This window comes from Pimephales promelas, chromosome 6, assembly GCF_988280905.1.
Source record: "Pimephales promelas chromosome 6, fPimPro1.hap1.1, whole genome shotgun sequence".
In the NCBI taxonomy this organism is placed as follows: Eukaryota; Metazoa; Chordata; class Actinopteri; order Cypriniformes; family Leuciscidae; genus Pimephales; species Pimephales promelas.
This window is the reverse complement of record NC_142774.1, coordinates 22,024,873-22,038,089: the sequence shown is the minus strand read 5'-3', so window position 1 is coordinate 22,038,089 and position 13,217 is coordinate 22,024,873. Positions and strand designations below refer to the sequence as shown.

The following is a 13,217-nucleotide window of genomic DNA, read 5'->3' as shown; positions in this document are numbered from 1 at the left end:
CAGTTATTATGATGGCAACCTAAAATCAAGATATAAAGCAAGAAATGACTTTTACACTCCACCAATAATAACAACATTAAAAAGTAATAATAAGACAAATACGACACACAACAATAAGTAACGAATCAACATCAGGACACAATATAGGCTAAAAAATGAAAAATAACCAAGTCTGACACAAGACAATCTGCTAGCAAGCCACAATTTTCAGTAGGCAGTCAGTGGTTTAATGTGCACATATCTGATTATCAATTAGCCAGTTCTTAAGCTGACCAGTAAAGGAACGATAAGTCTTTGTTTCTCTTATCAGACTTGGCAATAGGTTCCACTGTTTAGTTGCAGTTACAGAGAACGCTGACTGACTAAAGGCACTTTTTCGAGTGGGAATTATACAGTCCCCTCTTGTGATACCACTGGTGACATGAGTACCTGCTTGTGGTATGGGGGGCGTGGTTCAGCGCTGTCTGCAGCGGGGGAGGAGTCGAGCGGGAAGTAAGCGGGTCAAGTTCAAATGATGAACACCTGTCTGTGATTTCAGTGATTGGCGTTGGGAGAGGATTTAAGCAGGCCAGTTGGACGCACCAAGGAAGCTGTAAACAGTGAGAAGAGTGCTACGTCGAAGGAAGCTGTGAATCAGCGGGAAGGAGTTTGTTCTGTTGTGACTGAGTTATTGTGAAGTGCGCTGAGGCGCCGTGGAAAGAGTATTGCATATATATATCAAATAAAGCACACGAGCTCCAGTATTCGCCGACCCCCTTGTCTTCTTCCATCACCCTCACTGAACCTACTACACTGGTGCCGAAACCCGGGATGTAAGAAGCCGCCGCCGCCAGAAATCCTCTGTCATCGCCGTTTGCGGAGATCATCCAGGGGCTCGCGGGCTTGCATCAACAACATCAAGCGGCCCTGTTAAAGATGGGGGAGCAGCAGGAATGACGGTTCGACGCGCTCCTCCAGGAGCAACGGGATGCCCGCGAGCAGTTCCGGAGCTGGGTGGACCAGGGGGGCCGGCTCCCGGCTGCGGCCCCAGCCCTCCACAAGATGGGTCATCTGGACGATCCAGAGACCTTCTTGGACCTCTTTGAGAGGTCGGCCGCGGCTGGAAAATGGCCGGAGGCTGACTGGCCGCTGCGCCTCATCCCACTGCTGTCCGGGGAGGTGCAGCTCACCGCTCAACAACTGCCCGTCAGCAACCTCCTGGTCTACCAGGACCTCAAGCGTGCCATCTTACAGCGGGTCGGTCGATCTCCGGAGCAAGTGCCGTCAGCGGTTCCGGTCCCTAGAGCTGGGGGAGGTCGGCCGACCCTTCGTCTTCGCACAACAGCTCCGGGACGCCTGCCGCAAATGGCTGGTGGCCGAGGGACGCAACGTCGAAGGAGTCATCGAGCTGGTGGTGCTGGAGCAGTTCATCGCGAAACTGCCGAAGAAAACCGCGCAGTGGGTCCAGTGCCACCGGCCGACGTCGCTGGACCAGGCCATCACATTGGCGGAGGACCAGCTGGTGGCGTGCCCAGGGGTCGGCAAACCCCAAACATCTTCTCCTCTCTCTCTCTCTCTCCCCACCCCCTCTCTCTCTCACCCTGTCCCTGCTCCCAGGTCCCGAGGCGGAATACCCCCGCAACAGGCACCCCGCTGTAGGTCCGGACCGAGCACAGAGGCGGCCCCAGCGCCCCGTGCTCCATCTCGGGGAGGATCCCTGACCGGGAGCGCTCCTCCGTTCCCTGGTCCCGCGCTCTCCCCTCGCCAATCCCTTGACCCGCTTCCCGCCACCAGAGTGGCAGGGAGGCCTGGGCCGGCCTGTTGCCGTTGTGGGTCCTTCATTCGGGTCCCCAATGCGCCACAGGCCGCCCCCGATCAGACTGGGCTGTATCAGATACCCGTAAGTATTAAGGGGGATACGTATCAAGCTTTGGTGGATTCAAGTTGTAACCAGACCTCCATCCACCAAAGTTTGATTCAGCCGATGGCATTGGATAAGAGCCGCGAGGTTATGGTGCGGTGTGTGCACGGCGAGGTGATGGGTTATCCCGTCGTGCCAGTTATAATCCAATTTAGGGGACAAAAACATAGTGTGGAGGTGGCAGTTAATCCGCACCTCCGGCACCCACTGATTTTGGGAACCAATTGGCCGGGGTTTCAATCTTTATTGGCTTGTTTGTGTGCGGGTGCTCCTGGGCAAAACCAACGGCACCGGGCGGGGGCGACCGTTCAGGCTGGTGAGGCTGTACCGGGACCATCGGCGGCTGGTCCAGAGGAATGGAGCGGAACCGAAATACCCATCTTTTCGGTCCGTGACGATTTTCCTCTGGAATAGTCCCGTGATGACACGCTGAAAAACGCGTTTGAACGGGTCCAGGTCATTGACGGACAGCCGGTACGGCCAGATCAGCCACTCACGTACCCTTATTTTGCCATGATTAAAGACAGGTGTTATCGGGTGACCCAGGACACCCAGACAAAGCATGATACAACCCAGTTGTTAGTTCCTACGAGCCGTCGGGAAACGCTATTCCAGGCGGCTCATTGTAATCCGATGGCTGGACACCTCGGGCAGGCAGCCACGTTAAATCGTCTAATGATCCAATTTTTTTGGCCGGGCATTCATGAGAACGTGCGCAGGTGGTGCGCGTCTTGTCATGAATGTCAGTTAGTGAACCCACCGGCCCATAATAAAGCACCATTGTACCCCCTGCCGTTAGTCGAGGTCCCCTTCGAGCGAATTGGGATGGACCTCATCGGGCCATTAGAGCGATCAGCACGGGGGCATCGCTTTGCATTAGTCCTGGTGGATTATGCAACGCGATACCCGGAGGCAGTGCCACTTCGCAATATCTCGGCTAAAAGTGTTGTGAGTGCGCTGTTTCAATTAATCTCCCGGGTGGGAATCCCGAAAGAGATTCTCACCGATCAGGGCACGGCGTTTATGTCACGGACCTTACGCGAACTGTATGAATTATTGGCCATTAAATCGATTCGGACCAGCGTCTATCACCCACAAACGGACGGCTTGGTGGAACGATTTAATCGCACGTTGAAATCCATGATTCGTAAGTTCGTGCGGGAAGACGCCAAAAATTGGGATAAATGGTTAGAACCCCTCTTGTTCGCGGTACGGGAGGTCCCGCAAGCCTCCACGGGGTTTTCCCCCTTGAGCTTCTCTATGGACGCCAGCCCCGTGGGGTATTGGATGTGCTTAGAGAGGCTTGGGAGGACGGACCTTCTAATAGTAAAAATGAAATTCAATATGTCCTGGACCTGCGAGCAAAACTCCACACTTTGGGGCGGCTCTCCATGGAGAATTTGTTGCAGGCACAGGATAGACAACGTCGGCTGTACAATAGGGGGGCTAAACTACGGAAATTTGCACCGGGAGATAAAGTGCTCGTATTACTTCCCACGTCCAGCTCGAAATTACTCGCCAAGTGGCAAGGACCGTTTGTGGTTACACGGCGAATTAATGATCTTAACTATGAAGTCAAAAATGGAATGAGGTGGAGTCAGCGATGCTGGCGACGGTGGTGAGTGGGGAGGAGGATCTCGGGCCAGAGGCGAATGTAAAAGTGCAATCCCTCCCTCTGGCCGCTTGTGGAGACCACCTCTCGCCATCCCAGATCGCTGACATTCAACACCTACAAGCGGAGTTCGCAGATGTGTTCTCGCCCCTCCCTGGCCGAACGAATCTCATACAGCACCACATTGAGACGGAGCCGGGCGTGGTGGTTCGCAGCCGGCCGTACAGATTACCCGAACACAAGAAAAAGGTAGTTCAGGATGAATTAGTGGCGATGCTGGATATGGGAGTAATAGAGGAATCCAACAGTGACTGGGCAAGCCCGATAGTTTTAGTGCCTAAAACCGAAGGTTTTTTTAGTGCCATTCACCGCAAGGTGAATGCTGTATCGAAATTCGATGCATATCCAATGCCAAGGGTTGACGAGTTACTCGATCGGCTAGGCACGGCTCATTTTTATTTGACACTGGATTTAACGAAGGGATATTGGCAGATCCCCTTATCTCCAATGTCCAAAGAAAAGACTGCTTTCACGACGCCGTTCGGCTTACACCAATTTGTCACCCTTCCGTTCGGTTTGTTCGGGACACCTGCCACCTTCCAGCGCTTGATGGACCGGATTCTACGCCGCATGCTGCATATGCCGCGGCATACTTGGATGACATTATCATCTATAGTAATGATTGGCAGCGGCATATGCAGCATTTGCGAGCAGTTCTCAAGTCGCTGAGGAGGGCGGGGCTCACGGCCAACCCGAAGAAGTGTGCGATTGGGCGCGTGGAGGTCAGGTATCTGGGCTTCCACTTGGGCCATGGGCAGGTGCGTCCCCAAATTGACAAGACAGCAGCGATTGCGACCTGTCCGAGACCCAAGACCAAAAAGGAGGTTAGACAGTTCCTGGGTCTGGCAGGACATTATAGGAGATTTGTGCCTGATTATTCGGACCTTGCTAGCTGATCTAACTAAAAATGGGGCGCCAGATACAGTCCAGTGGACGGAGCAGTGTCAGCGGGCTTTCACCCAGATAAAGGCACCTCTGTGTGGCGGCCCGCTTTTACAGGCTCCTAACTTTTCTCTTCCCTTTTCTCTGCAGACAGACGCGTCGGACAGGGGTCTGGGTGCGGTCTTGACCCAGGAGATGGGGGGTGAAGAGCGGCCGGTGCTGTACATCAGTCGTAAGCTCTCTAAGAGGGAGACGATGTACAGCACCATTGAGAAAGAGGCGTTAGCCATCAAGTGGGCCGTCCAAGTGGGCCGGGGGGGAAGGAGGCTGCAGGCCGGACGTCTCCCCGGCCTGAGTCGGGCGGTGGGGGTATGTGGTATGGGGGGCGTGGTTCAGCGCTGTCTGCAGCGGGAGAGCGGGGGAGGAGTCGAACGGGAAGCAAGCGGGTCAAGTTCAAATGATGAACACCTGTCTGTGATTTCAGTGATTGGCGTTGGGAGAGGATTTAAGCAGGCCAGTTGGACGCACCAGGAAGAGAGACTGGAGCTTGTGTGCCCGTGTGCTGAACTGGAGCTATCCGTTGATCCTGATCGGAAATCTAAAGGAAGCTGTAAACAGTGAGAAGAGTGCTACGTCGAAGGAAGCTGTGAATCAGCGGGAAGAAGTTTGTTCTGTTGTGACTGAGTTATTGTGAAGTGCGCTGAGGCGCCGTGGAAAGAGTATTGCATATCAAATAAAGCACACGAGCTCCAGTATTCGCCGACCGCCTTGTCTTCTTCCATCACCCTCACTGAACCTACTACACTGCTCTCTGCATAACAAATCTCTTCAGTGGAGGTGGAGCCGTGCTATGCAATATCTTATAGACTAGACAAAGGTTACTGTAAGTGAATAAATTTTCCCAACTCAGAAGTCTATGGGTATTTAAAATTTGACAGGTATGAAAACTATTAGGTTTCCGAACTAAAACTTTAAGAGTACGTTTATAAAGACTTTCTAGTGACTTCATTGTAGACTTGTTAGCTTGTGCCCAGCTTGTCAAACAGTATGTAAAATGCGGGATAATCATGGCATTCATATATAACATAGCAGTTTCAAAGTTGAATGATTCCCTAACAAATCTAAAATTACTTAAATTAAATCTGACTCGTTTGCACATACTTTTTCACATGAGTTCTAAAACAAAGATTCGAATCAATCCAAACACCCAGATACTTGTATTCAGTCACAACTTGCAGATTTTGACCTGATACCATTATGTCAGGGTCTGGAACGCTACATGGTCGTTTTGAAAAGAACATGCTTACCGTTTTACAAACATTTAACGTCCGACATGATCTGTTAAGCCATGTTGTGATAGTTAATTGCACTGGTTAGTTTTAAAGCAGCTTGTTGTTTTGTGCTGCTATGTACATAAATAACAGCATCAACAGCATATAATAAGATTTCTATATCGGGACAAACTAAAGGCAAATCATTTACATAAAGACTGAACAACAATGGCCCAAGTACAGATTCCCTTTAAATTTGAATCAATCCACTTAATGGTATCATTGGAGAAATTAAAAGAAGCTAATTTGTTAACAAGTATTCTATGATTAACAGTGTTGAAGGCCTTTTTAAGGTCCAAGAAAATTGCCCCCACAATACCACCCGTATCCATCATAGATTTAATGTTTTCTAAAAGGAAAAGGGTAGCAGTCTCTGTTGAATGGTGTGTTCTAAAACCAAATTGCATAGGATGCAGGCTAAAGTCACTGTTATTCAAATAAAAGACTATCTTCTCTGAAACCCACTTCTCCATCACCTTGGATACAACAGGCAAAATTCTGATATGTCTATAGTTACTAATAATCTGGGGATCTCCTCCTTTAAAAATTTGCGACACAATAGCAGTTTTCCATGTGTTTGGAAAAATCCCTTGAGATATTGATTTATGATATTTGTAATGGATGGAGCTAAACAGTCCTTTAACCCTCAGGTGCTCTTCGGTCATTTCTGACCGAAAAAATTTATGTTTTGAAATGTTAAAAATCACTGCTTCATCAGAATGTTACGAAACTTGGTGACTTTTATTCCATTGGGTATGTGAACACACAAAAAAAATCGAGGTCATGATCCGAGCATGCTAAGTGGTCGTAAAAAAAATAGTCACACTTGTGCTCTTCGGTCAAAAATGACCGACCATAGGAAATGAATGGGAAATTGACAAAAACACAAAAACTTTGAGAATTTTTGTGTGTATAATCTACAAATCGGCCACGATGCAGAAAAAAAGTGCTCAGCATTGAAGGGGTGACACTCTAAAACATCAAGAGTGCAAAACAGACATACCCACCCACCCACACACACACACACACACACACACTTTTATACACAAAAACACCAATAAATTGTGATTAAAAAATCTGTTTTGAATTTCTAAAAAATCACTGCTTCATCAGAAAATTACGAAACTTCGTGACTTTTATGGCAACATGTATGTGAACACACAAAAAAATTGAGGTCATGATTCGAGCACTTTAAGTGGTCGTAAAAAAAATGAGATACACTTCTGCTCTTCTGTCAAACATGACCGACCATAGGAAATGAATGGGAAATTGACAAAAACAACAATCTACAACTTCAAACTACAATTTGCAATCTACAAATTGGCCAATACACACCTATATATTTGTTACGGTTCAGTGACACAAATAGACATGCTCATTAAATATTATTTTACATAAAGTGTTATAATTGAATGAATTGCATTGGTTTTTTTGTTTGTTTTTTGTACAAATTCAGAATAAAAAAAAATGTGTATAAAATTTGCTTCCTAGCATTCTCTTTCTAACACAATGTTTAGGTTTGACTGTAATCATAATGCAAAAACTAACACTTTAAATCACTATTAAAAAAAAAATAAATCTAAAACTTGATAAGAAATAGTCTTTGAGATTGTTTAAATATATGTTGAAATCCACCTATAACAAAAAAAAAATAAGTAAACGTGTCCATGAACAGCTGGGGAATTCACATGCCTCTCCATAGAGAACTGTACATTTCATCTAGTGGTTACAACATGGTTCTACGCTTTCTCTCCATACTCTTACCAGATGGCGCTAATCTGCCTTCAAAAATTTTTTTTGGAAGGCCTAGTCTCTATTTTAACCTAAAATACTGCTTAAAAATTTTTTTTATAAAAAATGTATATATATAAAAAAAAGTTTGTATTATTTTCAATGGCAAAAATGGACCATAAATATTGCATAAATATTAATAAGTAACATCAAATTGGCTCAAAATACAAAATTAAAAAGAAAAAATATAACTGAACAAAAATAAATTGCATTGGTTTTACTGGGATGGAGAAAGTTTCATTTTAAGGTGTCCGGTCACTTTTGACCGGGAAGATAACAAGTGTGACTCCGAAACGAAGGCTAGTGATTACACCATGATTCTACGCTTTTTCTCTATACTGTAACTAGATGGTGCTAATTTTCTTCAAAAAAAATTTTTTTCTGAAGGCCAAGACTCTATAGTATACTAAAATACTGCATTCATAATTTTTTTTTTTAAATTATATATATTTAGAAAAATATATATACTTTTCCATGGCAAAAATAAACCATAAATATTGCATAAATATTAATAAATTCAATAAAACTGTCTCAAAATACTAAATTAAAAAGAATAAATATTATAGAACAAAAATAAATTGCATTGGTTTTACTGGGATGGAGAAAGTTTCATTTTTAGGTGTCCGGTCACTTTTGACCGGGAAGATAACAAGTGTGACTCCGAAACGAAGAGCACCTGAGGGTTAACGACTTGAGCATAATAGAGTCCATTCCGTAACAGTCCTTAGCTTTGGAAGTCAGTGTTTTTATTATCCTTAATACCTCCTGCTCTGATATGTTACTTAAACAGAATTGGGGTTTAGAAGTTTGAAGCTGACAGTCCACCAAGATGTTATCCTTTGTTTCAGTGAAACTTTGAGTAATCTCATCCACAGAGTCAATGAAGTGTCTTTTAAAGGCTTCAGCCATTTCAAAGGGATCCACAGATTTTTTACCCTGTTGCTTTAACTGTAGTTGTTTTAATGATCCACTATTATTTACACCAATTAATTTCTTAATATGCTCCCAGATTTGTGTTGTATTACCTTTAGACTCATGAATAATACTAATAAAAAAAGTTTGCTTTAGCCTTTCTTAATTCTCGAGTGACCATATTATGTAACATTATAAACTTTTGTCTATCAATTGGCAATTTAAACTTCAGAAAATCTTTTAATACATGATCTCGGTCCTTCATCAGTTTCAGTAAGTCTAAAATACTAAAATACTGCATTCATAATTTTTTTTTTAAAAATTATATATATTTAGAAAAATATATATACTTTTCCATGGCAAAAATAAACCATAAATATTGCATAAATATTAATAAATTCAATAAAACTGTCTCAAAATACTAAATTAAAAAGAATAAATATTATAGAACAAAAATAAATTGCATTGGTTTTACTGGGATGGAGAAAGTTTCATTTTTAGGTGTCCGGTCACTTTTGACCGGGAAGATAACAAGTGTGACTCCGAAACGAAGAGCACCTGAGGGTTAACGACTTGAGCATAATAGAGTCCATTCCGTAACAGTCCTAAGCTTTGGAAGTCAGTGTTTTTATTATCCTTAATACCTCCTGCTCTGATATGTTACTTAAACAGAATTGGGGTTTAGAAGTTTGAAGCTGACAGTCCACCAAGATGTTATCCTTTGTTTTAGTGAAACTTTGAGTAATCTCATCCACAGAGTCAATGAAGTGTCTTTTAAAGGCTTCAGCCATTTCAAAGGGATCCACAGATATTTTATCCTGTAGCTTTAACTGTAGTTGTTTTAATGATCCACTATTATTTACACCAATTAATTTCTTAATATGCTCCCAGATTTGTGTTGTATTACCTTTAGACTCATGAATAATACTAATAAAAAAGTTTGCTTTAGCCTTTCTTAATTCTCGAGTGACCATATTATGCAACATTATAAACTTTTGTCTATCAATTGGCAATTTAAACTTCAGAAAATCTTTTAATACATGATCTCGGTCCTTCATCAGTTTCAGTAAGTCTGTACTAAGCCATGGTAGACAGTTCTTTTTACTCTTTTTCTTACCTTGGGATGTCTTTGTGAACTCTTGTGCTACACTCTGAATTGTGTTTATAAATCTCTCACTATCTTCCTCTACATTCCTCCCAGCTATAATTTCATTCCAGTTTATTTTATTTATAGTCATATGAAAATTCTCAAGTTCACTTTTAGGAATTCTAGAATGCTGGAAATGATATTTATTTGTCCTAAATCTATTTTTTGTCAGCTTTCTTGAGAATAAAATTAGGTTATGGTCAGTTAATCCTGTAATGAAGTTTTGTGTTTTCTCAACTCTTTCTGGCCTGTTGGTAAAAAGTAAATCAATTTGCGTCTGTGAGGATGCGGTTAATCTAGTAGGACCTTTAATCAGTTGCGTAAAATCCATATTATCTGTAATTCTTTTTAAGGAATTTCTGTTTCTCTTGTCATCCCAATTTATATTAAAATCACCTAAGAGTAAGACTTCTTGTTTTGAATTATATTCTTTGAGTAACCTTTTTAATTCATCATAGAAGGCATTGGTAGAAGAAGGTGGACGATAGAGTAAAAACATAACAAAAGACATTTGAGAAGAGAGAGTAATAGTTAATCCAATACATTCAAGATTTACATTTGATAGTTGGATCTGGGTACAGTGAATATTATTCTTCAAGTAAACCATGACTCCACCACCTTTTCCCTTAACTCTATCTCGTCTAAATAAATTATATCCGGGGTATATTCAAAGCTGCCGATGGTGAGTTCTATTTTAACCATGTTTCTGAAAGACAGAGAAAGTCTAGATTGGAGTCACACAACACATGTTTGACTTGTTCAATTTTAGACATTACACTACGGATATTTAAATGCCCTCCTAATAGTCCCCTAGGTTTCTTTTTGGGATCCCAGATTACTCTAGAATGATTTACTGTTTTAAAGAGTTTAAAACTGCGATGTTTTTTAAAAACGGGGTTTACAGGAGTAGGTCCATGGATGTCTTTACAGTTACTACCGTTATGTTTGTTTCCTTGATGGATTTGCTCTCCACGGGTGCAAGTTCTCCGTTTAGAGTTTGATGAACAGCCATTTCCTTCATTTTGAGGGTTTAAGTACTTACATTTTGCCGAATTCAAAACTCTCGGAAGCAGAGATCTAGTAGGACAACTTGAATGGGACAACGCCACTGACAAAAGTGCGCCTGGCGCTGCAGGTAAACAAGCTCCTCTAGGACAGATATCCAAATCCACCGTCATGCCCGTTGCATTCACCAGCAGACACCCACCGCCCTCATAATTCACTGTAGCCGTCGTGCACAATTGTTTAGGGACTTTAAGCAACAGCTGCTGATAGAACGGCGACGGCAGCCGGAAATAAACAGTTAACTGCCGTAGCTAAAGAGCGCAAAAATCACTAAGCAACAGTAAAGAGGACGGCATAGGGAATAATTTAATCATCAGACAGAATACAAAAAGAAAGTGATTTTAAAAAGAAAGAGAAGGGTTGATTTTAGCACTTAATGATATACAGAAACGATTTCAATGCCACATAACCTAAAACATAACATTAACTGTCTTAATCTGTCACGTAGTAACGACTACGGCAAATCAGTTGTTCTCCCGTAGTAGACGGTTACAGTAGAACGTCAAGAAGGAGCAGTTAATGTCGCGCATGCGCAATAGAACGCCAGAATGCCGTTGCCGTTCCACCAGAGGCTGTTGCTTAAAGTCCCTATTATCCTCATCTGTAGCAACAGCTGCCATGTGTTCCCGACTCTCTCCCTCCGCTGCAGTCACCTCGCGCTCCCAGCCCCCACTACCCGCAGCAAGCTGCACGGCAGTGCATGAGACATTCACCGGGCTGGGCGTCGACTCCCCGGCGTGTAAACAACTGTAGAGGGAAGGGACACTGTGCCTCTGATCCAAAGGCCCACCGATGAGGTCTCTGCACTCCTCAACTTGTTGAACTTGGACATCAAATGCAGTTGCTAGTCCAGACTGATTTACGCTAGGCCACATCGCTCCGTCCACAACGGTTGAATTTGGACCGGGGCACTGATGAACATCGCCAGAGAGGAGCAGACAGAGTGTAATGATACAACGGTTGCTTGCGTGGTATTTGGCTTGATAAGATTTTTGAGTCTTATGTTGACCTAGGTAGATGAATGCATTAATCACAGCATTTTTCCCGTAAAGCCTAATACCTTGATTGTAGTTTCGAAAGACAGATGTAGAGAAATCTCGCTTGTCACAGATACAATTTATCTGAGGCGGACCTGTATCTAACAACGTTAAAATAAAGCTATAAACTAAAAACGCAACCAACGCCCCTGACATGCCTGATCCACTGTTTTGCCTGCTGCCATCTTGCCTTTTCCACTTAATGGAAATTCGCGTTTTAATGTAGCTACTAAAGGCTACAATTTTTATTATATTCTCAATATGTACACATTCATTATTACTCTTGTGGCTAAAATGATGAAAACAGCTTTGTTAATGTTTCTTGTCCCCTCGCAATGACAGAGTAAACTATTAAATTGCATGAGACGAGTCACGTTACATAGGCCTATTTATTTTAGTTCAAAATGGCGAAATTAGACAAAACTATATTAGTTTGCCTGATTTCATTCGTCATTTCATTTCTGATGTCATTCGTTTAACATTTATGACCTAAAATACTGTATGTAAAATATGAAATGTTAAGTTTAGCCACTTACATCTTATCTCGCACTTGCCCGTAAACTGAAGCGTCGAGTTGCTCTGCTGAAATTCGCGCTCTGCAGCATCGGTGAACATAAAGCCCGCCTATTTTGATTTGATTTGTCATCTCAAATATTCTGACATTGACTAGCAGTGACAGACCAATGAGGCTCAGATGAACACGAACACACGAACACACACACACCCTGTCCTCTGTTTTTGACGTGCTCTCTGCTCGCGCGCTGAATCTGATAACAGAACTTAAGGGAACACGAAATTCTGTCGCCTACATTTTAGGGGGGCTGATGTCGTAGGAAATTGAATTCACAAAACGATGTTCTAGGCCTATCTAAGGCTCCCTTCGAGCCCTTAGAGTCGGTCTCAGAAAAGCTTTTGTCTCTCAAGACTATATTTCTACTAGCTATTTCGGCCCTTAAAAGAGTTGGAGATCTTCAGGCCCTTTCGGTATCCCCTACGTGCCTTGAGTTCGCATTGGGGATTGTCAAGGCATTTTTATATCCTAAACAAGGCTAAGTTCCTAAGGTGCCCACCATTATTCCTAGGCACTGCATGAAAAGTGGGGTTTTCATCCCTGTAAACTGCCGTGAATCCCACTAATCTCCGGCAGTTATTGGACTTTTCAGCATTGCGCGTTTGCCTGTGCCGAAAATCATCGGAAACGTATAGGTGCCTCCGTGCGGGATTAACAACTCTATTACCATATGAAAAGCAGAAGCATCGTCACCAGCCCGACCAAGCTTCTCAGTCACTGAGTTAGACAAATGACATCATCAAATCATCAATCACATCTGATTGGTTGGTAGATCTGTCGCTATTGGTCGCCCTGGACCTTTAGAAATAGTACAGGCTTGGGTAAACCCCTCCCCAATAATAATGATTATTATTTATAAATTATATATATATAATCCTGTATTAAAAACACACCTCTTACTGGAGACTG

The 13,217-nt window shown here is 43.3% G+C and overlaps 1 protein-coding gene across 2 annotated transcripts in view; it reads right to left on the bottom strand.

Moving 5' to 3' along the window:
* timmdc1 (translocase of inner mitochondrial membrane domain containing 1) overlaps positions 1-13,217 on the bottom strand; it is a 161,857-nt gene that overhangs the window by 102,150 nt on the left and 46,490 nt on the right. The gene's annotated exons all lie outside the window — the stretch shown is intronic.